General features: G+C 37.1%; 1 protein-coding gene and 1 long non-coding RNA gene across 3 annotated transcripts in view; one reads left to right on the top strand and one right to left on the bottom strand.

The window, feature by feature from the left end:
• Positions 1-25,103, top strand: part of PRKN (parkin RBR E3 ubiquitin protein ligase) — a 1,338,651-nt gene that overhangs the window by 78,645 nt on the left and 1,234,903 nt on the right. The window lies entirely within an intron of this gene.
• The window catches only part of LOC132666388 (uncharacterized), a 37,131-nt gene that overhangs the window by 4,269 nt on the left and 7,759 nt on the right, over positions 1-25,103 (bottom strand). The window contains exons 2-3 of the long non-coding RNA XR_009604637.2: positions 22,476-22,642; positions 21,741-21,868 (exon numbers count right to left, since the gene is read on the bottom strand). This is a non-coding gene — a long non-coding RNA (uncharacterized LOC132666388). The remainder of the gene's footprint in view (positions 1-21,740; positions 21,869-22,475; positions 22,643-25,103) is intronic.

Raw genomic sequence — 25,103 nt, 5'->3', positions numbered from 1 at the left:
CTTCCTAGAATCCTAATAATTAGGAAGATAGAAAGGACCAAAGGCCCTCATAAAATTGAAATAACTGGCAGTATTCAGTGGAATAGTAGTCAATAAAATAGCAAGTAAGAAGGCAGTTTCAACATGACAATACATACATTCTAATGTGAACAATCAAGAGTAGAACTGAATGTGTTGTTAGGTAGACACTGTATAAATAAGGCATTGAAAGAAAAATTGAATTCACCAAAACAATGTTCAATAATATTGGTAGAAATTGCTCAATATATTGTAACTATTATTACATTCCAGGAACCATGCTAAATCCCCTATAGGCACCACATTATTTATCCTGAATACGACTTGCAGGGTTGATGTTTCTAAGCCTTAGAGAGCATCCTTTAGATTTTCAAGAACACACAGCTATTTAGCACAAGTGTCAGGACCCTAGCCAGGTCTATAGGATTTCAAAACCCATACTCTTTGTAGCATATCATATTGTGCTTTTTTGTTTGTTTTGGTTTTAAACACATATACACATTGTTTACATTTGAAATTTATTTTTGTAAATGACATCAAGTAGGCATTGGCCAGTGGGGCTTGGCCAGCCACAAGTTTACTAAGCAAATTAGGTTTTTCTAAAGCCAACTGGGGCTGAATCACTGTATTTTCTGAGGGAACGTCTATATTTATGAAAGGAGCTAACTACATTTTTGGTGGAAGGCTTAGGCTTTGGTAAAAGGCTTCTTTGGAACATCAGGACCTAATGCCGTAGCTGGGAGGCATTGGGAGGAAGGAGGGCAGGCGGGGAGCTGGGGATTAGAGAGATAGGCAAGCATTTATGATGTATTAGAGATAGGAAACATTTTATGATTTCACACAGGCTCTCTACCTGTAGTATACCCACATGGCTAGCTGAAAATGGTAGCATTAAACCTGGGTGGAGTTAAAGAGAACAGGTGACTCCAGGTTTAGGGAAATTTCCATCTTGGCCTTGGCCCCAGCCCCAAAGCTGCCAGGCTATAAGATACGAGTTGGGCTGTCTGTGGCTCAGGTACTTTAGTGATATCACTGTTGACACTATTGCTAATGTAGCTTTTTTTTTTTTTTTTTTTTTTTTTTTTTTTTGTAAATGTCCTTTTCCTGTACCAATTCTTTTTTTAAAATTTTTTAAATGTTTATTTATTTTTGACATCGAGAGAGACAGAGCATAAGCCGGGGAGGGGCAGAGAGAGAGGAAAACACGAATCCGAAGCAGGCTGCAAGCTTTGAGCTGTCAGCACAAAGCCCGAGGCGGGGCTCGAACTCACAGACCATGAGATCGTGACCTGAGCCAAAGTCGGACGCTCAACCCGCTGAGCCACCCAGGCGCCCCTCCTGTACTAATTCTATTGTCTGAGTGCTGTTTATTATAGAATTACATTGGAGGGTCACCATTTCCATTTTGAAAATTGTAATAACTTGTGTTTAATTAGTTGTTATAAAGAGTAATGTAGTGTGGTGCATTTTGTCTAGTTCATTTTGTCTTATTTCATCTTTTACTCATATAAATACATTCCAGTTTGCCTGTGACAGTCTTAACTGGGCCTTACACCTTCTATTATCCTAAAAAGTCTTTTGGTTTGAACAATAAGTTATATAGTTGTTGTATCCTAATTCAGCAGGAACCTTAAACATGGGTATATTCAAGACTAAGCACTGCAGAGTAATGATCAGGAAGCAGTGTTTCTTTCTTTACAGCTTATTAAGTATTGAGAGTCTAAGCCAGTTATAAAGACTTACAGTTGAATTCATTTAAAGGGTTAATAGAAGAATTCAACTTTTGACTTAAAACCGTTTATTCTTTTAGTTCTCTGTGCTAATTTTTGTTGTTTCTTTAAAAATAGGGCTGAATCTCATTTATAGAATGTCATTTTCAATGTCAGCTTTTAGCATCAGTGACGTAAACTATATTTTTATTTTTATTTTCCATTAAAAGTTGACGAAAATAATTGTTATCTTCCACAGTGCTTTTTATGAATATGAAGCTTATTGGAAGTATATGTTAATTCAGTAAAATTTAGCGAGTAGTTTTAGGGTAGAAACCTACGTTTTTCTAGCATAGTACCTTTCCTTATCTATGCTGTTAAGCAAAAGATGAAGTATCTAAGAATGGTAAAACGCATAGGATATATATGAGCACACATATGATTTTTCTTTGTAATAATCTACTGCAGACAGTTTTTGCTAGCTCTAATTTGAAAAATTGTGGAGGCCCAGAGGGTATTAATAAGTTGAATAATTCATTGCTACACATGAAGGAAAATAAGTATTAATTGAACTAAATTATTCAATAGAAAATTTAGTACACTTCAGAAAGCATAAAAACCTAAGGAAATTTCTGGACAAAAACCTTTGCTTTGAAAACGAAAAAAAAAAATGCACTGCATGTTGATGAAAAATACTATAGTCATAGACTAAAAATAAACGTGAAATCAATATTATTTTGTATAAGCTTATACAAGGACTAGTTTTGTTTGACTAGTACTCAGATTGATTAGTACTTAAAAATAAGATGACCGGAGGAGGTCTCAGACACACCCACATCTTTAACAGGAAGTGTGAGAGTTAATGGGAAGTGTTTGTGATTTCTTGTTTTGCCTTTCTGTTAAATGTGTCTACAAGAGGTCTAATTTTTAGGTAAATTTAAGATTTGACAGCTCATTTTAAATAATTAAAGTGAGAATGTTCTTTTTTCTTATGGCACTTAGTATTCTTTGGCTTTCTGCCTATGTCAGCTTTTATTTCTGAGTAGTTATAAAGTAGGTTTATCAGTTTTTGAATATTAGAAAATAGGGGCGCCTGGGTGGCTCAGTCTGTTAAGCGTCCGATTTCGGCTCAGGTCATGATCTCTCAGTCTGTGAGTTCGAGCCCCGCGTTGGGCTCTGTGCTGACCTCTCAGAGCCTTGAGCCTGTTTCAGATTCTGTGTCTCCCTCTCTCTGACCCTCCCCCATTCATGCTCTGTCTCTCTCTGTCTCAAAAATAAATAAACGTTAAAAAAAAAAATGAATATTAGAAAATACACTAGGTAGGAAAAGATGAAACTTTAAAAACCTATGTTCTTAAACTTCATGCTCCTTTATTCTTTAATCTCCTATGTCTTGTTAAGTCAGGAAATATCATGGCTGCCTATTACACATGATAAATTCACCGGAGGCTCTAGAAGGGAAATATAAATTAAATGTTTATGACTCTCGCCAATAAGCTCATTGGTGGCAGTGATGATTGGGGATTTGGGTTAATGCTTTACCTATTTTTGATGTGTGAGAAATGATAGAGAATCCAAGTTTTTAGTCTTTTTTTTTTCTCCTGTGCACTCAAATCAATTAAAAAAAAATTCATACCCACTGGAAAGGAGAGAATTTCTTTGAGAGCTGCTGTAGTGAGTTTTTGTGCTTGTAGTTTAGTTTTGACCTTTGCCTCAAGCTGTGGAACTGAATAAGCTCTCCATGTATTTGTGCTTTTGTGTATCTATAATTCAGGAAAACTTGTGTGTGTGTCATTGTGTGAGTGGACCATATCTTCCTACCCCTTTTAGGTATAGGCATATTAGATTATTATGGATTTGAGGATGCTTTTCCTAATGAGTTTATAGAGATAAATAAGTACTTCCATAGACCCCGTATTCCCCAGATTCACAAACATATGAAAACTGAACTTACAATACTGTGCTAGGCTTAAAAAAAAAAAAAAAAAGACTATTTTAGCCTTCTTGCAGAAACTACTAAGAAACATGTAAGACTACAGATTCACATAATGGAAGTGAATCTTTGAAGACATTAGGTTAGTTTTATAATTTTCCTTTAAGAAGAAAAAGAATTCTATAACTTTCTCTGATTTTCCAGATTTAAGTATAATGTAAGTGTACATTATTTTTAAATAAATTTAGGTTTCCCTCATGAAACAACTAAGGAATCTGAATTTCCTAAACTTTTTACATTGCTTTACTAATCAAATAAGTTAACATTACTCTTCTATAATGTTTGAGATTATGAAATATTCTCAAGTATATTTAATCATAATTTTGTTCAGTGATTTTATAACAATAATTATGTTTTATAAAGTGTCAGCTCAAATATGATTTCAGGGCCTAAGGTAACTTCAAAACTTGCATTAATATTAAATTGAGTTAATTAATACATCGTATTTTGGATACCTGATGAATTTGTAGGCAAGAGAGAATACTAAATTAATGCTAAGCATATTTTACATTTTCTATAGCTTTGGCTCTTCTTTTAATGGATCACATCAGTGAATATGTCCTTTTTTTCCCTGTTTTAGGAAGATGTAAGAGGGATGAATGTGGCTGTGGAAGATCGTGTAATGTGTATTTATGAGCTTTGCCTGCCTGCCGAGATGCTGTGAGCGACTGGCAGTTCTCAATTATCTACCTCTCAGTTCTCTCTACCACAGACGAGTTATTACATTTGCGAAAAGTCATAACTAATGTTGTCACTAGGAGCAGTAGCGTCAGAGGAATGCAGCTGGTTAAGGGGTTTTGATTTTCTTTTTAAACAAAAAATTTTTTTTTAACGTTTATTTATTTTTGAGACAGAGAGAGACAGAGCATGAACGGGGGAGGGTCAGAGAGAGGGAGACACAGAATCCGAAACAGGCTCCGGGCTCTGAGCTGTCAGCACAGAGCCCGACGCGGGGCTCGAACTCACGGACCGCGAGATCATGACCCGAGCCGAAGTCGGCCGCTTAACCGACTGAGCCACCCAGGCGCCCCAGGGCTTTTGATTTTCAAGAAAAAAAAAAGAGAGAGAGAGAGAGAACTTGTTTTGTCCTAAAGTGAAGTATTAGTTCCAGCAGAGGAAGAGAACAGGGGAAAAGAGAGTGTGTACAGCAAGTGGTAGAGTGTTCAAGGGAAGGAAATTTTATTTGCCTCGTTTTATAGTCAAGAGATAATGAAATGTATTAAATCTTTGGTAAAGTTTGCTTAGTTCTGATATAATTGCTCTCAGGACAATTTAAAGAAACAACAGTTGCCCATGAAATTTTTACTGCCAGACATTGTATTATACAAAACTAGAAAAGGACTCTCTCAGTTAACGGGATAAATTGGTCTCAGAATTAACAAAGGGTGGTAAAGGGTGTTTTTGACCTGCTGAGTAATCTGCCCAGGTGTCAGGGATTCTGAATAATTTTCTCAGCTTTGTGTTGAATTTATCATGCCATTATTTACAAAAACAAAATAAAAGAAACAAATGCAAACAAACAATATCAATGGACATATATCAGTGCCTCTACTGTCCCTGCTCTGTTTTTACTCTGTGAGAACACTCTTACGAAATAGCTGTTTGTTGTATCCCAAGAGAGAATCTTCCTCTTCTCCATTGCGCTGTTACTGGTTAGTATGATCAGTTAACCGCAGTCCTGACTCTCTTTGTTAAGCAGTGTTCTCTGCAATGCTTACCTCACAACCCTGCTATAAGCTGCAGCTAGAGTTTGTGCCTTCAGCACAGAAGACTTTGGAGCCCGTGCACAGGACTGTTCCAGCCTCTGAACTACTGCCAGTTCAGTGAACAGCTTTGAGTCCAGGCTTCCAACTTGATAGACGCCTTTCGGACTATCCGGGGGCTGAGGCAGTCCAGCAGCAGACCTATTTAGTAAAAGCAGTGTCAGTGGAACAAGACCTGCTTACCAAGGACTGTGTGGATTGATAAGGGGGCTTTTACTTGTGGTTATTGCTCCGGATATTGTTGGTACTATTGGACTATTTTTTATGGTTTTGTGATGAGACCTTTTCTCGTTCTTGAGCTATCTCTAAGTCTCCGTTATGTATTCTTTAGTTCGCTAAACCGAAATAAACATTTTTAATGGTATCTGTACTCATCCTTTAGAATTCAGAAGCAACTATGTTACTGAGATTCATTATTTTACTTGGCAATATAGTTATTTGGATAGATCCAATAAGAATCTTGCTCTCTTTTTACCGGAATAGATGTGGAAAAAAATCAATTGTGCAACCAATATCACATTCGAGAGTGATTGTCATTTAATCAGTTATGAATAGCTTGCTATTAGAGAATAAGTACTTCGTGGAAGCCTACACATGAAACTATTTAATGTGGATTCAGTGGCTAAACAGTCGTCCCAAGACCCTTGGCTTAAAGGGCACCAGCCTCACAAATGTTACGGTCTTCTGCCAGGTCAAAGACCTGAGAACATTTGGAGCCCTAAAAAAAGAGGAATTAGCCCCAATTTAAAGGTACTGAAAGTGAAATCTGCTGGACAAAGTTTCATGGGCTTGGTCTTTTAGACTGATGATAAAAAATAATAAAAATAATTGAGGATTTAAAAATCTAATCCAAAAAATAAAAATTAAAAAAAAAAAAAAATCTAATCCAAGGGCTTCAGTGAAAAGTCCAGACAGAAGTTAATTCTTAGTCATTCCTAGTTGCTCAGGACTGTGAGGCCACTTATTTGCAGAGCAAACTCAAGAAGGCCTGTGTGTTTAATTAGGGCCCTTTTGACTTTGCGTTTCTGTGAATAATTAGGCCAAACCTAATGAGGCTAGCCTTTCATTTAAAGAACAATCTCTGGGGATTATACTATTATCAAAGGGTGAAAGTTAGAAAAAAAAATCTGAAATAGATCTGTGCAGAGATTACTGGGTGCTCCTTCAGTGCAGTGATGACTTTTACCTTTGGTTTCCTGTTTTTTGGACTATTGTATAAGTTTGTGGTAGAGGAAGTTAACTTATGGATTTTTATCTTGTAGGTATACAGATAATTTCTGCCTGCTAGAAAAGGTGATTTAAAAATTCTGGTTTACTCACCTACTGGACATCAACTCGTTTAGTGTCTAATGTAGCAGTCTTACCCTAACACTGCTTGTTAAAATTGCCTTTAAACACATAGCTCTTCAAATGTTCATTTTAACTGGTTTTAACATCTTAATGGTTTCCTCACTAATTGCTCTGTATATAAAATCTTTGACACATTTTTTTTTGTATTGACATACAAGTCACAATTTTACTTTTTGAAAATTGTACTTTAACAGGCCGAGCACCTGGGAGAGAATCATGGTGCCATTTTCCCAGATGCAGGCCCCTAAGGAATGAAAAACCACACACCCTGTTTTGGAAATGTTTAATTGCAACAAATCTTTGTTGAAGAACGTTCATAGCAGTGGGAAAGAACAAGACATAGGAGAGGGCTGGCAAACTTGGCCTTGCATGGTAACCAGAGCCAGAGAGGTGCAGACAGAGGTGTATACAGGGTAGTGTGGGTAGCACTTGCAGTGTTTGGGGGCACAGTGAAAGCTTTTCATTGGAAGGATCCAGACCTAAGAATTCAGAAAGAGTCAACTGATATTAGTGAGATGACTTGCCAAGAGGGGAAACTGGAACGGAGGCCATTGTTCCAGACCTGGGCAAAGTAGTAGGAGGGTTGGATAGAGGGAGGGAGGGAGGGAGGGATGAATGGATGGCAAGAGGACGGATATAAAACATTAGAGCATTAGAATTTAGAATACTTGGCAAAACCTTTGTGTTCTTGTATCACAATTGTAGGCTTCTGTCACCAGGGAGACGAAATCAGAATTATAGTACCCACCAGTTTTGCTCTTAACTGATTTCAAGTCAGTTCTGTAATGGCATGTGTGGGCATAGACAATATATCTCCTTTTCGGATTTCTTAATATAAAGAATTTTGCTTTGGTTGTTCTAAAACATTTTTCCCCTAGCCTGTCTACACTTGTTCTGTATCAACTCATTATAAAGGAGGTGGCTTGAAAGGCGATCATCATTCATTCCATGCCTCACAGAGGTGGAGAGTAGTAACAACCATTTGGGGATAATATTGTTGTCTTCATCTTATAGTCAGGCACAGAGGGACAGAAATAATGTGGAACTCTTTACAGAGTGCAATACCGTGTCTGTTAGGACACATCAGAAGTTGAGAAAGAATTTCACATTTCATTATTTTCTTTTTAAAACTAATCATGAAGGAAACTGAAGGTATCTGTGAAATACCGTGTGCCTTGATTATGTTGTAAGACTTAGAGTTGAGTTAAATGCTCTCTTCAGGCATTTTCATTCATTCTGTCCATTGGATTGAAGAGCCATAGTTTTGTGCAGAAAAAAAATATATTGTATTTTTTTAATTATTTAACCCTAGTTAGAGATGAATGCATGAAAATTAATATTGATGAAGTAAATTTAGGAATAAGTGGCTTAAGTTGGTGGCTTTGAAAGAAGCTCTGAAACTAAATGGTCAAAGTTTCCCATTAACCTAACAAATTACCCCAATTTACAAGAATTTGCTAAAATTTTTATTTTAATTAAGTTACTCTAGGGGTGCCTGGGTGGCTCAGTCGGTTGAGCGTCCTACTTCAGCTCGGGTCATGATCTCACGGTCTGTGGGTTCCAGCCCCTCGTCGGGCCCTGTGCTGACAGCTCAGGGCTTGGAGCCTGCTTCAGATTCTGTGTCTCCCTCTCTCTCTGCCCCTCCCCTGCTCATGCTCTGTCTCTCTCTGTCTCAAAAATAAATAAAAACATTTAAAAAAATTTAATAAAAAAGTTACTCTTTCATTCTTTCATTTCATTTATAATAGGCAGAGTTACTAGGGAAGAAGAGAATATGAAAGGCAGTTATGAGGTCCTGGCTTTTATTTCTTCCTGACTTGAAGCTAGAAATTCTGTCTGGATTGAAGGAATTTCTGTGGGACTCAAGGCACAGTGACGGTGCAAATCCAAGAGCTGGTCCTGTTGTGACTGAACACCTGTCAGTCACTGTCCACCTTGTCAGTTTTGCTCAGGAGCTCTTATATGAGGCTCTCATCTCTCCTCATTATTCGGACTCTGTGGGCTTGCGCACATGAGCACGTGTGTGTTTGCAAACTGGACCCCCTGCAATCTCAGCCTACCCATGGATGTCCCAAACTTTGGTTTGCTTCTTTGTGGGTTCTTTCTTGATTTATTTTAATACGTGCCCATTCTTTGTCACTGTTCACAGTGGGCACTGTCTCTTGATTGGTAATGTTGCAATCTGGGAAATGGGAACAAAGTTTCTACAATGTTCTTGAGCAGCTCCGTGGATGGTTAGGGTTTACATGAGAGTTCACTGGAATAGCCTTTGACAGGGTGTGCCATCTTTAGCAATTTCTTTGCACATATTTCCTCGATAAAACAGAAAGGTTAGGAACAGAGCTAGACCTTATTTGTTGGCTTGTTTCCTGCATTGTTCCATAGTAGGTATAAATGGTTCAATAATTTCAAAGCCATGGTGCTCTTCCCATGTATTTATGGTGAGGAGTTATTTCATGTCAGGCTTGTATAATAAGTAAATCCATGTCACTGAGTTCTATTTTTCCTACTGATTTGTTTCTATAGTTTAACAAAAAAGTACTGTCCAATAATTGAATTAGGAGTATTTGAAAAACTAGAGCAATTTAGCGATAACTTTTTTGTGTGATTATGTTAATATTTAAGCATACATAGTTGTCAGTGAGATTTGGCAAGTGTCAAATAATTTTAATTATATAATTTTATTACGATTTCATTACTTTTCAGTCACAGCACTTAAGAAAACATAGCCATTTTAATTCTTATGGAATGCCTTGTACCCAGAATACTTGGTAACCAGTTGGGAGGCAGGTTTTTCTCCAAACATGCCTGATGCCATTATACTTTTTAGAACTAGTATTGCTACTGCTGGGTGAAGAAAAAGAATTGAGATCCTTAGTGATGGAAAGAATGTGTTATAGTTCTTAGATTTCAACTAGCTGCACCATACAAAATATGCCCACATTCCATAGGTCCAATCCTGAAATTAGACATGTGATTGAGGTATTCACATGTGCTGTATAACAGATTTGACAGATTTGCCCGTGTAAGTAATTAGTGGAATCACCAGATACGATTAAGCATCACAAAATTGTGTTCCTTGGAACAGTTTTTTTTTTTTAAATACGATTACCATTTAGAATCAACAAACTCTTAAATCATAATGACAGTTGAAAAATCTGAATGTCAAGCAAATTAGGAAATACACAACTGCTTAGAAGAGAGGTGAAAATTAAGAGCATTGTTTTCAAAAATAAAACTTTCATCATAAGGTGAGGTCATGTTACAGAGCTCTACTCTCAGAGAATAGTTGAAATGTGGGGTAAAAATGACACCAGTAACGGACACGGTCTCATGCAGAGTCCAGCAAAGTCGAATTAGAGCCTTTTGAGTATGTGCCCCTCATACTCACACTGATGAGTTTATCCTAAATGTCAGGCCTTTCCTTGCACAGCTTTGATTCTCATGACTGCTAGTTTTTCTGGTCAAACACCAAGAAAGAGAAAGAGAAGAAGAAAGGAAAGGATGGGGTGATGGAGAAGAGGAGAGGGAAAGGAAGGAAGGAGGCCTAAAGACCAAGGAAATCTCTTAATTTGGAAATGGAATATGTGGCCTGTAATGCAGTTGACTACCCTTCTCAAGACCCATATCTGTGCTCATTCCCTACCTCTAAAAAAATATGCCTGGGGCTATTCTGTTAACTGTTGTGTGTGAGACTTACCCTTGTGAGGACCCAGGCCTGGCTTACATGAAAGGGAGAGAAATCAGGATAAGTAACAAAAGATGCTTTGTTCTTTGATATTTGCAAAGTGAAGAATGAAACCTACTATATTTTAAGTGGCTGAGGGAAGAGTTTTGTTTGAGTTTTTTTTAAAAAATGAAATAATAGAATTGCAGAGATTAAAAAGGAACATAAAATTTCAGTATCACAGGTGAGAAAATTGGAGAGTTTGTTTTAAAAATAAGGGTTTGTCCATCACCGTGTGTGTGTCAGCCATTGCTGGTGATAAAAGCTGAATAAGACATAAAATCTTTTGCTGTAAGAGGTGTGGGGTCTACAGGGAGAGAGACGCATGAGTGTGGCCTAACCAAGTGAAGTGATCAAGGCTGTCCTAGAAGTGGCAGACGGGAGGCTTCCCAGAGGCAGTGGTCTGAGCCTTCAGGCTGTATCCCCCACATTCTACCCTTAGAGAAGTGCTGCAGCCAACCCTACATGTGAGTGCACCCCCGCTGTTCTGGGACTTTGACTTTGAGGGAACATGATCATCACCGGAGTCCTTATGGAAATGCCGGTCAGTTCTCTTGTCACTGTGCCATGTGGTGGTTTCTTCTGCATTTGATTTTCTCTGCGACTGTCTAGTCTAGTTTAACATTTTCCATTCCTAATTACTCAGAAGTGTTAATGTTCAGTTAAACATTGTTTATCTGCCACTCCTACCCAGGACATTTGGGGCAATGATGGAAAGGAGTTATCCATGTGTATTTTCTTGTTTAGTTCACCTTGGCACACTCCATCTGCTTCCCTCCATCAAATCCCTGGACATTCAGAGTCTAAGGGGAGAGAGAGACCAGGCTGGCAACACTAGTGATGAGACTTATTGGATGCCTACATTCAGGGAGTGGGTACAGAACTAAGGCAATTTACAACTTCCAGATCTGTACAAATTCATGATTCCCAAGGACAAAAACAAAAACAAAAACAAAAACAGCTGAATGTATGAAGTTCTGTAAATCCGTCATTACACATGATTGAACTTCTCTAGAAACTAGAATCTTAGGAGTTATAATCTCTTCTTTCCCAAGAACTCAGTAGATAAATTTACTGAAAGGTTTAGCCTGGTGATTTTATTTCATTTTGTCTTGCTTTATTTTGTTTCATCTTATTTCATTTCATTTATTCTTTTTAGACTGATGATTTTATACCCTGACATAGTTTTGCTCGCCTGGGCTATGTAGGTGCTGAGAGGAATAGCAGTGAATACTAAAAGATGGATATTAAAGATACATTGAAAATTCATATACACATAAAGTGTAAATTAAATATGACAAATATTGAAAGTCAGCACCATTTAATATTTAATTTGATTTATCTAAAATTTATTTACTTTGAGAGAGAGAGAGCACACGTGTGCGCGCGCACACACACGTGCACGCAAGCACACAAGTGGGGGCCTGGGGCGTTACAGAGAGAGAATCCCAAGCGGGCTTTGTGCTCCACACTGAGCCCAATGTGGGGCTCAATCTCACAACAGTGAGATCATGACCTGAGCCGAAATCCAGTGTCAAACACTTAACCGACTGAGCCACTCAGGCGCCCCGACACTAATGTTTTAAAGCAGGGGCGCCTGGGTGGCGCAGTCGGTTAAGCGTTCGACTTCAGCCAGGTCACGATCTCGCGGTCCGTGAGTTCGAGCCCCGCGTCAGGCTCTGGGCTGATGGCTCGGAGCCTGGAGCCTGTTTCCGATTCTGTGTCTCCCTCTCTCTCTGCCCCTCCCCCGTTCATGCTCTGTCTCTCTCTGTCCCAAAAATAAATAAAAAAAAAAAAAAAAAAAAAAAAAAAAACGTTGATAAAGGAAAAATCCTTCTCGCATAGGATTGTAACTGCCAAATCCTTTGAATTTGAGTTTCATGTTTTCCAGAAAGGAGATGATTATGAAATATATATTTTTAAAGTATGTTTCATTATATTTATTATATTATATACTATTAAGAGTATGATTAAAGATGATTACAAAATGATCATTAAAATGATTATAATATATATTTATAAAATATATATTATCACATTTATTATATTACATATTATTAAAATGTTAGCCTGATCATTTTTTATTATATTAGACTAGACCCACTCTTTCATGAGACTAGTTTCTTCTATTTTTTACTAATGCTATATTTTAATGACAAACTGTATTTTCGTCTTAGACATTTTTTGCCTCTCGTTTCAGTTTTTGCTTCTGTCTTGTCTACCTATTTCTCTTTTTTATTCCAGTTACACAAAATCAATTCTTAAAGCATCCTTCTTATAAGGAACTCCCAGGCAGGCCACAGGGTTAATATTGCAGTTTCTTTTTGGAAAAGCTGGATTATAACAAAAGTAATAAAGACAATCATTTGTCTATCTGTAAGTGATTGTTGATAACTCCGATTTAATTTTGGCATTAAATTGATGAAGTACTTAATGTATCTGATTTACAACTTATCTAGACTGTAACGGAACATCGTTCCTCAGGTGGCCTGGCATCTCATTGAAGTCTAGCACAGATGACTCTGTTGTAAAGCTTTTAGTTTTTTTCTGGAAACATTGTAAACAGTACACCTGGAATCTTCAGATTCCAGAACGGGTCTTCAGATCATCACTTGGTGGCTGGGAGGTCTTGGGGTCTCTTACATTTGAATGAAGCTTTGAGAAAAAGGTGAAGATTTTACCAGAAGGACATAAAGACTAATAACCTAGTTATGCTCGTCAGTTTGATTGGAGTCCTTTTAAATTGTGGCCAAGTGATTTTAAAAACTTGTTTTCTTTTTTTTCCTTTTTCAGACTCATTTTGCTTCCTATTGATTTTTTACTTTAACAAGTGCTTTTTTTACCCCCTGAATACTGATCATCACTTTGGGGACCTGTTTCCAAATACACATATAAGACATTGTGCAATGTATCTATATCTGATTGCATTTTTTGGTGAAAAGGAGGAAATGGACAAAGTAGCCTTTTAAGATGCTGGTGGAATTCAAGGGCATTTTACTGTGAATGAGACTGGGAATATTACAAGTAAAGAGATCTTTACTCTGAATGTGGAGGCTTCATACAAGATTCATGGTGGAATCAGTTATAAGAAATAGAAATACCTTAATTCCGCATTACATGTTCTTCCTAGAGAGAAGACACATCTTAGGGAAAGGACTTGTAGATAATGATTACCTGTGCCACATCAAATGTATATTACACTGTCAACGATTGATGTTAATGTTGATGGCAGTTCCTAATCAGGCAGAATGGGAAGATGCTCAGATTTGGGATTGTTTTAAAAGAACTTTAATTACTAAGTTCCATTAGCAGTTTAGGCAGCCTGGGAAATCAAAGTAATTGATGTTAACTTTCTGAAGATCTGTGCAGTATTAATAAGACGGAAATCTGTTAGCTTGGCAGGATAGTATAAAGCTTAGGGAAGAATTCACATTTGTTGGTTAAAAGGGCCTTTAGGGTTTCAATGAATTATTTGATAGATTTAGTATTTCTTTGGCTTCTTATACACTATTACTATAAGACTAACATGTTAACAAATCAATACATTCACTGTATGAGTAAGAAACTTCTTGGAGTGGAGAGGTTATGGACCTTGTATTTCAACAAATACTTTTAGCACCTACTTGTGCAAGCCATTTGCGGGTGCTTGATGTGTGTGATGACTGAGTCATAATCCTGGCCCAGCAGGAATTTGCTGTAGGGCTAGATAGCATATCCAATTGGAAAAAGGATAGAACATATAAGATTTTCTGGGAAGGATAGAAGCAAGGGTTTTATTAGGATTCAAATACTTTCATTTTAATTTTATACCATTTTCTCTGCTATGCTATCCAACTGCTTGCACTTTGAAAAATTAATAGTTATTCTAGATTTATTATGTGACAAAACTCAAATTTAATTCTAACATTGTTTAAAGCAGATGTCCCAAATTAGATGTAACTTACATAAAATAGATCATTTTTTAAAAGAGCTAATTGCTTTCTGTACCAGACTGTTATTCCAACATGTTAATACCTGCTTGCCTCACTCGTTCTCCAGGCTGCCAGACTTTAATGAAGGATTTTAAAGTGTTGACTAAAATAATAAAACTGTTGCAGTATTTTGGTTTACTGAAGCTTTTATCAAATACTTAACATTAATTTAAATGTAAAGCATCATTGTGTGTGTGTGTGTGTGTGTGTGTGTGTGTGTGTGTGAGTGCGCACGCACGTGTGCACACTTGTATGTATTGGGTTGTGTAATCGATGCTATTAAAAATGGAAATGTTCCAGGGGCGCCTGGCTGGCTCAGTCGGTTAAGCGTCCAACTTCAGCTCAGGTCATGATCTCATGGTTCGTGAGTTCGAGCCCCACGTCGAGCTCTGTGCTGACAGCTCAGAGCCCGGATCCTGCTTTGGATTCTGTATCTCCCTCGCTGTCTCCCTCTCTCTCCCTCTCTCTCTCTCTCTCTCTGACCCTCTTCCGCTTGTGTTCTGTCTCTCTCTCAAAAATAAACAAACATTAAAAAAATTTTTTTTTAAATAGAAATATTCTTTGACAATGGTTAAAACAAAAAGATGTGAAAAGAGAAATAAGTCTTTGGGGAATGATTACCGTTAATAATAAGTAGCAGCTGTGAGATGTATGCAGTGATTTGTGGGTGATTAGCAAAAGGACTCCAAGACCACATGGTGAAGCATTATGTATTAGTTATTTTCCCATAACAAAATTAAAAGCATGTTATAAAATTGAACTTTCCTTAACTCAGTGTTAAAATTTTTATTTATTCAGTGCATTCTGTAATCAGCTGAAACAGAATTTCTAAATATGTCAACATGTGGGGTTATTTTGGACCACATTTTAATCTGTAAGTAAAGGACATAACAAAAGTGTCTCTTATATATATCTGATTTGCAGCAACAGGAAAGCCCTGACATATAGGATTATTTTTTTTCCATTCATTGTGGATCATTATCCAGATCAATGCTGAGATAATTAGTTTTAGTCATTTGATAGTTATTCCCAGCATGGAGTTTTCACATAGTAAAATACTTGTGAAATAGCACATAGACATTATTTTAGCACAATTACCTTATAGAAATGCCTCCACTGATTTAAGATTAATTATTAGAGGGGATTAGGGCGCCTGGGTGGCTCAGTCGGTTGAACATCTGACTTTGGCTCAAGTCATGATCTCTCAGTTCATGAGTTCGAGCCCCACATCGAGCTCTGTGCTGACAGCTCAGAGTCTGGAGCCTGCTTCGGATTCTGTGTCTCCCACCCTCTGCCCCTTTCCCGCTCATGCTCTGTCTCTCTCTGTCTCTCAAAAAATGAATAAATGTTAAAAAAATTAAATTATTAGAGGGGACTGATTTGGTAACATCAGTTTGAACCATATTCCTGTCTTCTTTGCAAAACTAAAGGTCATTGTTCCTTAAGGCATCCATTGGACCTTATTTATAAGGGTGTGTACTTTTTGCTAAGCTAGTGCTTGAAAAAATTAAATCATTTCAGATTAATTTTTTTATTGTATAATAATTACTACACTATCTGTTTTTTTCTTTCCTGTTCCTTGCACTTCCTTCTTTTTTCCAGGAATCACTTTCTCCCATTTCTACAACCCAATTCTTCATGCTGTTGGAACAGAAGACCTTGTTTCCTATTTCACAGAGACATCATCACTTCGGAGATATTCCATCTTTAATAAACCTCTCTAGGCCATCATTCAGTGACTGCAAATTAAGGATAACTATAAGCAGTGTTTGGCTAATTAAGGAAACACACATGAAAGTGTAGAGCAAAAAACATCTGGCTCACCCTGAATACTTATAAAAGAATGGTCTCCCTTCTTCATCTCCAAGGTTATTTCTGAATTACTGTGCCTCACAATTGTAGTTTCTCTCTTTGATGTCTCCAATGTGTCCATATTCAGTGTCTCCTTCACTGTTACTCTGTGCGGTTACATTGCTGTTCTCACTGTCTAAATTTTAAACTCTTCTTTGCTCTTAGGTGAATGTCCTTGTTTTCTTAATCTCTTTATTACCAAAACTTTCAGAAACAGTGGTCTTTGTTTCTCTACCTTACCTGTAACTCATTCCTGATTTCATGATGATCTGATTTCTCCTATACTCTCAAATTTTCCTAACTAAGGACCTCCTTATTGATATATCTGAGGACTTTTATAGTCCTCGTAGATTTGATTCTGTTGACCTTAGGACATTATGTTCTACTGCCTGAAGCTGTTATCCTTTGATTTCTGGAGTATAACTCTCTGTTTTGTTGTCCTCTGTCTCTGATCCTGCTTTCCCAGGCTCCTTGGTTCCTTCTATTTTCTTTTGCCAAGGTATACCATAGGGTGGTATCTTCGTCTCCTGAGCTGACTTCAACTGCCACCTCTCCAGTGGTGACTCTGATGCCTTTCCTAGCCTGATTCCATTATTTGGAACTGCCCACTGATCATCTTCATTGCCTGTCAGTTATCTAAAAGTTAATTTGCCCCAAACAGTTCCATGAGTTTTTAATTATTGAAATTAAATTAAATTAAATGGCAATTTCTATCTATATGTGTTATCCCACCATAGTGATTAGAGATAAATTCTCTTAGATCTGTCTATTAATCTCCATTCACTCTGCCTAACTCACCTCAGTCATTACAGTTGCTTATTAACTGATCTCTTGGTCACCTGTCTCCTTCATTTTCAATTCCAGTTACTTTACTTAAATAAAAAATAAATAAATAAGTTGGTCACATCACTCCCCTGCTTGAGAACCACTGATAATTTCTTATTACCTACAAAGCAAATTTCAAAATGCATACCATGTAGTATAAAGCTCTTTACAATCCAGGGACATTATTTCTACCAAAACTATTTTCTGTAACAAACATTTAGTTGACAGTAATTATTTGTTTAAATAATCTATCAAAACTTGCAATTTATTGAATACTTGCTCTTTTGGGTACAGCAACCACAATCTCTTTTCCGAGTGTGCTTTGTGTTTTTGTTTTTGTTTTTGTCTTTTACCTCTGCACCATTGTATATGCTGGGCTCTTTATAAGGAAGGAACTTCTTCCCTGACACACTTCTATTCATCCTTCAAATGGAGTTCAAATGTCAATTCCTCAGAATTTTCTTTCATCTTTAAGACATAGTTACTCCCTTCTTGAATATCTCATGGCACTTTCTAGAAACTCCTGAGTGACTTGGAGATAATGTAATTATGCGTTTGTGTTTTAATATCTGTAGATACTGTGAGTGCCATAGAGCTGAGACTTTGCCCTATTTACTCTGATGTTGATTCCCTCCTAGCACATAGCAGATTTAAAGGTATTGGTAGTTATCAGATATTCAAACATTTCTTATGTGTTCAAAATGTGAATGGTAAGTTATTTTCATTTTTTTATTTAAAAATGAATATATAGGGGCCCCTGGGTGGCTCAGTTGGTTAAGCGTCCAAGTTCAGCTCAGGTCATGATCTCACAGTTCGTGGGTTCGAGCCCCATGTCGGGCTCTGTGCTGACAGCTTGGAGCCTGAGCCTGCTTCAGATTCTGTGTCTCCCTCTCTCTCTGCCTCTCTCCTGCTTGCACTCTGTCTCTCAAAAATAAATAAACATTAAAAAAATAAAAAATAAATAAATGTTTTATAGAATATAATGCAGTTAAAGACACGTGAAGGTACTATATTTTAATCATCCCGTGCTTACTTAATTTTTTAGGACATCTATAGAGTGTTCTAGTTTAGATTTCTTTCATCTGTGAAGTAATAAGAGCAGAAATTTATAAGCAAAGGTTCTTTATTCCATGATTAGCTTGAGAATTGTTCTCAAAGGCCTAGTGTCTTACTTTGAGGAGGAAAGTTTTTTTGGAAACAACAAAAATAATCATATTCTGTGAAAGGTCTTGTATTTTGCAAAGGTACTATAGTCAGTCTGTATGTTTAAAATGGTAGCATTCTAAAAGTACATTAAAAGTTGTTTTGTTTAAAACATTAGTTTTGCCATTAAGAAACAAAACAAAAATAAAAACAAAACAAAACAAAAAACTATGAAAATGATAAATCCCCCAGTCAACTTAAAAAAATACAGATTACCATAATATACCAGAAATATTTCACCTATCAATGATTTCACTATACTTAATAACCTATGGGGGGTGGGAGAAAACAGAAACAAAAACAAAACAACAAGTTCTACATTCTAACTTTGGTCACAAGTAACACTCAGTTTCTTTGGCAGCATGAAAGGAGATGTGGGTTTTCCTAACACCTACTCTGTTGTAAATAAGTCATCTAATAGTCAAGATATATCGAGCCAGTACAGGTCAAGATCTGCCTCAACTATGATATATACTTCATCGGTTAGAGAAAACAGGCTGAAGTCCTTCTTGCAGTTTGATATAACAAAGCAACTGGAGTAAATTTCCCAGTGCTTTGCCGTTCCTCCCTATTTCTATCTGTGAAAAAAGGGAATGATCACTTGTCTTCTTCCTGAAGATACAGAGATTATAATTTTTTAGGTAGATACTGCAAAACGTGTAGCGATTTTCAGGTTTTGTAAATGTATACATATTTATATATTTATAAATACAAACATGTTTGCATTAAATATATAAATTATGTATGTATATGTACATATATATTTTACATATATACAATTGTACATATATAGTTTCTATATTTATACACACACAAAAGGGGGATGAAGGGCTATGGCGAACAAGACAGCATGGGAGGCAGATGCAGAGTATGAAAGATGAGGCTGGGCTAGATTGAAATTTTAGATGAGGCCATAAGCCCTCACCAAGAGAGGCACATGTGAGCGAAGACTGAAAGGAAGACATGTTTCTTCTCATCTTTGATTTCCGGAGGGTGGACTTGAATGTTGGCTGCTGGGCTGCCACGTCAAATCAAGACTAGCCAAAATGAAGCTCAGCATCACCCATCCTTGGGTTAAAACCACTGAATGAAAGGACGTATTTGGAAATGAAAACTGCCTCTAAACCCACACTAGGTGCTTACTTTGCCTGACAGAAAGTCCTCTCTGACATCATCCTCAATCTGGTTCTAACCTGTTGTATCAGTATAGTCTACACTGCAGTAATAACAGATCCTGTGACTTCACCACTGTCAATTTCTTCCTTGCTCAGTCACATATGCACTGTGGGTGGGCAGTGGCATGGCTTCTGCTGTATTTAGTCCGGGATAGAGGCTGACCTAGCTGGTCCTATCTGGACCATGTCCAGCCTTATGGCAGTGGAAGGGAGGTCACGGCCATCCCTTCTACTTCCATTTCATCACTGAAGCAAGCCATTTGTCCTGAGTGAAGAAGGGAAATGTAGCCCTCCCAGAGGGACAGGCACAGCAGGAAGTGGCAGCAAATGGTTTAAACACTAATTTTGTTTCCCACACGTAGCTATTTAATTATATCTCCCTTCAAACTCTGATACACACCATTTTCCACTTCATTATGCAGGTGCCCTCTTGTTACCACATTCACGAGTCCTCTTTGCTAAAGTCTATTTCTCCACCACTCTGTTGCTTCTCTTCCTTCTCCAGTTTGCATGAATGTCAGTGATTTTTGAAGATGCAGTTAAGGAACATCTTTCCCTTTCCCTCCACAGTTAATCTGCTGAAATATTCCAACCTAAACTGGTCTGCTGTGGAATTAAGCAGCACACAGTATGGCTTCAGCTTCATCTGTGATTCATATTTGGACACCTGGGCGTTAGGAACCCTGCCTCAGATGTCTTATGTAGCTCTCAAGGTACCTTGTACCATTTGGTTACATAGAGGTGTTCACCTAGTGAGTTGGTGAAATATTTTACTTAATTGTTTTCAATGAATATTTATGAAAAAGATAGTTTTCCTTCATATAATAGAAGATTGAGTTTCAGCCTCTTTTGAGGAAAAGACCATGTCTTTGCTGTGTCTCCAGACCAGGAGTCTAAGTCAGAAGGCTTTTCTGTCCCCAACCTCCTTGAGCAAAACAACTCTACTTTATTTCTTTGATATATATCTTGTGGGTTCCTGTAAGTGTTTGTTGAAAATTAGGTTCTTCTGCCATATTTTTAAAATCACTGTTCTAAAATAAAAATAGAGTGAGCCTTACTAGATACACATTTTTATATAAGAAAATTCTGTTGGTCACCATAACCTGTTGGACACCAGCCTTGAGATTTAAGACAAATGAGCATATTAATACATCAAGACCACATAGGAGATAGGGTGTGTTTTAAGATTAGCTTGATCTTTGAAGGTGAGGGCCACTATTTTTCTGCCAATCTCTATCCTTGATGAACTCTCCTTGGGAAATGATTTATATCTGTTGCCATTGGAAGAGAACCTTATTTTATTTTAATATACCGCTTTTCTTTTGGGCTTATGTTGCTTTCGTAAGTTTGGACACATAAAAAAAAAATATTATTTAGTGTCAGAAAGCTTAAATGAACTTTAAATTCTAGAGTGTTGAGTACAGCAATATTTGCAAATAATAAGCATTCATCTATATAATTGCTGATTTCAGAAATCCTTTGGAAACTGTCATATAGTATATATTCTTTTGAATTTTAGAGAAAATCCAAGTTTTTCTTACAAAGTCACTGTATTAGAAACTTTATTCTTGCAAATATATTCTTCTTTTACATATATCATTCTCAAAATGTATTCCTTCAAAAATAATTCTATTCTCGGGGCACCTGGGTGGCTCAGTCGGTTGAGCGTCCTACTTCAGCTCAGGTCATGATCTCGTGGTTTGTGGGTTTGAGCCCTGCATTGGGCTCTGTGCTGACAGCTCAGAGACTGGAGCCTGTTTCAGATTCTGTGTCTCACTCTCTCTGCTCACACTCTGTCTCTCTGTCTCTCAAAAATAAATTAAGATTAAAACAATTTTTTTAAGTAATTCTATTTTCAGCGTCAGGCATTTATGACCTAAGGAAGCTAATTTACAAGAACCTAAAAAAAGGTTGAGCGAAGGTAATTATTGTGAGCTGGTTTAAATCAACAGATCAGTCTGCACACTAGCCTAATTCTCTTTTCTCCTAAGGGAGCACTAAAATCATGAAGCAGTTTTTTTTCCCCCCACAATGAAATCTTACATTGAACGTTAGAGAAAAAGTGGAAATTGTGTTATGTAGTGAAATTCATAAAACATTTTGCACATAAAATAAAACGTGTCTTGTCCATTGTGGAAGTCACCACCTTGCCTACCTGCCATTTTGCAGAACGTTCTGACTGTTGACATCCTTGGCAGTCCGAGAAGAGACCTTTCAGGAGAAGGTGTTTCACAGTGCAGCTGAAGCAGTGTGAGCTACCCATATTAATTGACATCATTTTTCCTTTATAAAAATAAGCTGACAATCAAGGATCATTTGATATTTAAGGAAGAACTATATTTAGATGAACAAAGAGAGTAACTGATACCAGAAAATTTAGGTATAATTCAGGGAACATGAGAGCCTTTAAAAAGAAGTCTAATTAGTATCCTCAAAAGAATTTGAGAGAATATTGTATCTGTAACAGGTTATGGAAAAGAAACAGCAAACAAGAAATTTCTAGGAAATTAAAATTATGATTACCAAATTAAAAATGTATTGGACCAACTGATAGAAGCTTAGGCTAGTTTCTATCTTCAAGTTAAATTGCAGATTAACTCCCAACACTTAGAAGGGAAAGACAAGGAAACGGAACATGAAAACAGTTAAGGAGAATAGAGGGTAGAGTCAATACAACCAATGCCTCATGAATATAAGACAGTGAAAGGCAGAGTACAGTAATGAAGGAATATTTTTATAAACTGAGGAAATACGATGTGGCAGATAACTGTGGGCCTGCAGCACCACACTGCCAAACTGAGTGGCCTAAAATGGCAGCCATTGTTTAGCTGACATGGCTGAGATTTGGCTGGTTGCTTCTCTGGGTCTGGGTAAGGTGTGGTTCTCTCACCTGCACTGGCCCATGGGCCTCTGGTCAGCTGGAAGATTGGCTTGGGATTAGCCAATGTAGGATGACCTCACTTACATGACTGGCTCTTGGCTGTCAAGACAGGAGTCACAGAGTCACTTGTCCCTTCGTCCTGCTAACTTTGCCTTGTTCTCTGAGCAACAGGATTCCTAGGGGCGGCAAAAGAGTAATTTCTAATGCACAGGGCTTTTTCAAGTCTCTGCTTACTTCTTTTTGCTAATGTCCCATGGGCCCAAACAAATTACTCTGTGGGCCAGCCCAGAGAGCCGAAGAGCTTGGGTTTGGGCTGGCATCTGCAGAACTTGGGCCATCACTGCACTAAATCTGCCAGAGACATTCGTTATCAGATTAAAAATTCTGGCAGGTAGGATGGATAAAATCAACTATAGGTAGAACTGTCTTGGTGAAATTTCAAAATTCTCATGATAAAGAAAACGCTAGAATCTACCTGTGAGAATAAAACACTATCTGCAAAGAAATGAAAATTTTTCATCAGCAGCACTGGATCCTGGGAGACATCCATGCAATATCTTTCAAAGACTTGAGAAAAAATTAAATATAGAATTCTGTACCTAATTTTTAATCATACTCCAGAGGAATGCAAAGCTTGATAAAGCATGTCTATATGAAAATATATTGAGTGATGTCCCCAAAATTGTTGAGTGAAAGGACAATATGAAACATAGGAGAAAGAGTGTTGGATGAATCCTATAACCTAAAAAGAACTTGGAAAACTAAGAAAATTAAATCTGCTGAGACCTGAAGCTTTGAAAATTCTCCTTCATGAAGCAAGATTCCAGGGTCAGGATGAAAATTCCTTTTCTAGAGGTCTAACCATACTACTTGATTCTGTGATGAAGGGCATTCAAATAGGCATAGTGCTAGACTGTTGCTTACATTGGATTCTAATTTGTATACAGAACATTGTACACAAGCAAACTGTACAACCAAATAATACGCACAGGCTTGGAGACCGAATTATTGTCTCGATGTTGTAAAAATAACATAGCTAGTGATAATCAAAAGAGCTAGGACCCAGGCCATGTAGAGGCAGTCTATGTGCATTGCTTCTTCATCTTGCATTGAAGCAGGGGTTAATTTAAAGTTGGTCAAACCATAGAAAATTTAAATATTCCTTACAGTTATAAGGTGGAACTAATGGAAGAGGAAAAAAGAAAATACCACTGCCAAACGTCAGGAGGTGGAGTAGGAAAGAAGACAGGAATTGATATGAGTACCCTTACTTCCTAATTTGCCATTGGAGACAAACAAAATGCAGTGTGCAGAGTAGATAAATCAAGGGATAGTATGTTATTTAAAACATTACATAAGGTTATAATGGTATATATCACAATCAATGTGCGACTATTACCTTTGTACTTGGAAAAAGCATAAAATTGGAAAAAGAAAGTACCCTCCATCCTTATTACATATTTGTAGAACATATATACAATGGAAAGCATACACTCATTAGAATGAATGAGGACTGTATGAAGGATGACCATACCACATTGTATAGTGAAAAAGGAAGCTGTAGAATGGATGTGGAGGAACCATGTTTTGTAAACATGCTTTAATCTCCTTGCCTGCCTGCCTGCCTGTCTTGTCTTGTCTGGAAAGAGAGAGAGAGTTAAAAAAAAAAGAAAAAAAAAAAAAGACACAGAGTGTGTGTGTATGTTTATATGGATGGAAAACTCAGATAAGTAACAATTCCGTGTTGTTGTTTTACACATCCGGATCCAGGCAGTTTTGTCATCCATCCAATCTAACAGTGGTATTAGGACTCATGTGTTAAAGTCATAATTTTCCTTTTTAATGTTAACCGTTAGCTGAGAGATTTATTTTCCAACATCTTAGTTCCTTTGAGTGGTTGATTCTAAAAGTCTAAGTTCCTGAGGCTATTTACGTATTTTCTGTTTAAACCAGCTCTCCGGACAATGAGATCTTCCTGTTACTGTATATTCTCTAAAGCAGCATATGTGCTTTTTCTAAATTTATTCTGTCTGTGTTCTTCTAAAAAAATCCTTTTCTAGGCAAGCTGCTGATCATCTGAACATACCTTTATTGTACCTGCCATTTTGCTCAGGCTGGTGCTTCACACTTTTTAGACACAACTTTATAAGAGGGGATATTGAAAAATGTCGGGGGTGGTGGTCATTATCCACCTTTACAGTATACATTTAATTTAATGTCCCTGTGATGTTAGCACTTTACGGCAATATAAAGGGGTGGCAGTAGAAGAAAAATTTTGTTTTTTAATAGTACCTCACAGTAAGAAATATATTTTACATCACAATGTAGCATGCCTGTGTGTATGTTTACTTGACAGAAAAGTTTCCTAAAATGATATATACTCTTACTAAATGTAAATTTCTGATAGTTTCTATTTCACTTTATTTATTTTTAAAGTCTGCAACTCATTAATGTGTCAGGATTTATAGTTTGAAAAATACTGGACCAGATATGATGAAGGTCCATTTTGTCTGAAGCATTATTTAATTCCAGGAGTCTACAAGAATGCCACCTTCATTTTGAAATTTGTTTTGTAAAAAATATATGTTGCCGTCATGCATGTTGCAGTGCGCTAGGCCTTATTGGTATAATGAAATC

Source organism: Panthera onca, chromosome B2 (assembly GCF_046562875.1).
Source record: "Panthera onca isolate mPanOnc1 chromosome B2, mPanOnc1 haplotype 2, whole genome shotgun sequence".
NCBI lineage: Eukaryota > Metazoa > Chordata > Mammalia > Carnivora > Felidae > Panthera > Panthera onca.
The sequence above is the reverse complement of the archived record's forward strand: the minus strand, read 5'-3'. Positions and strand labels throughout refer to the sequence as shown.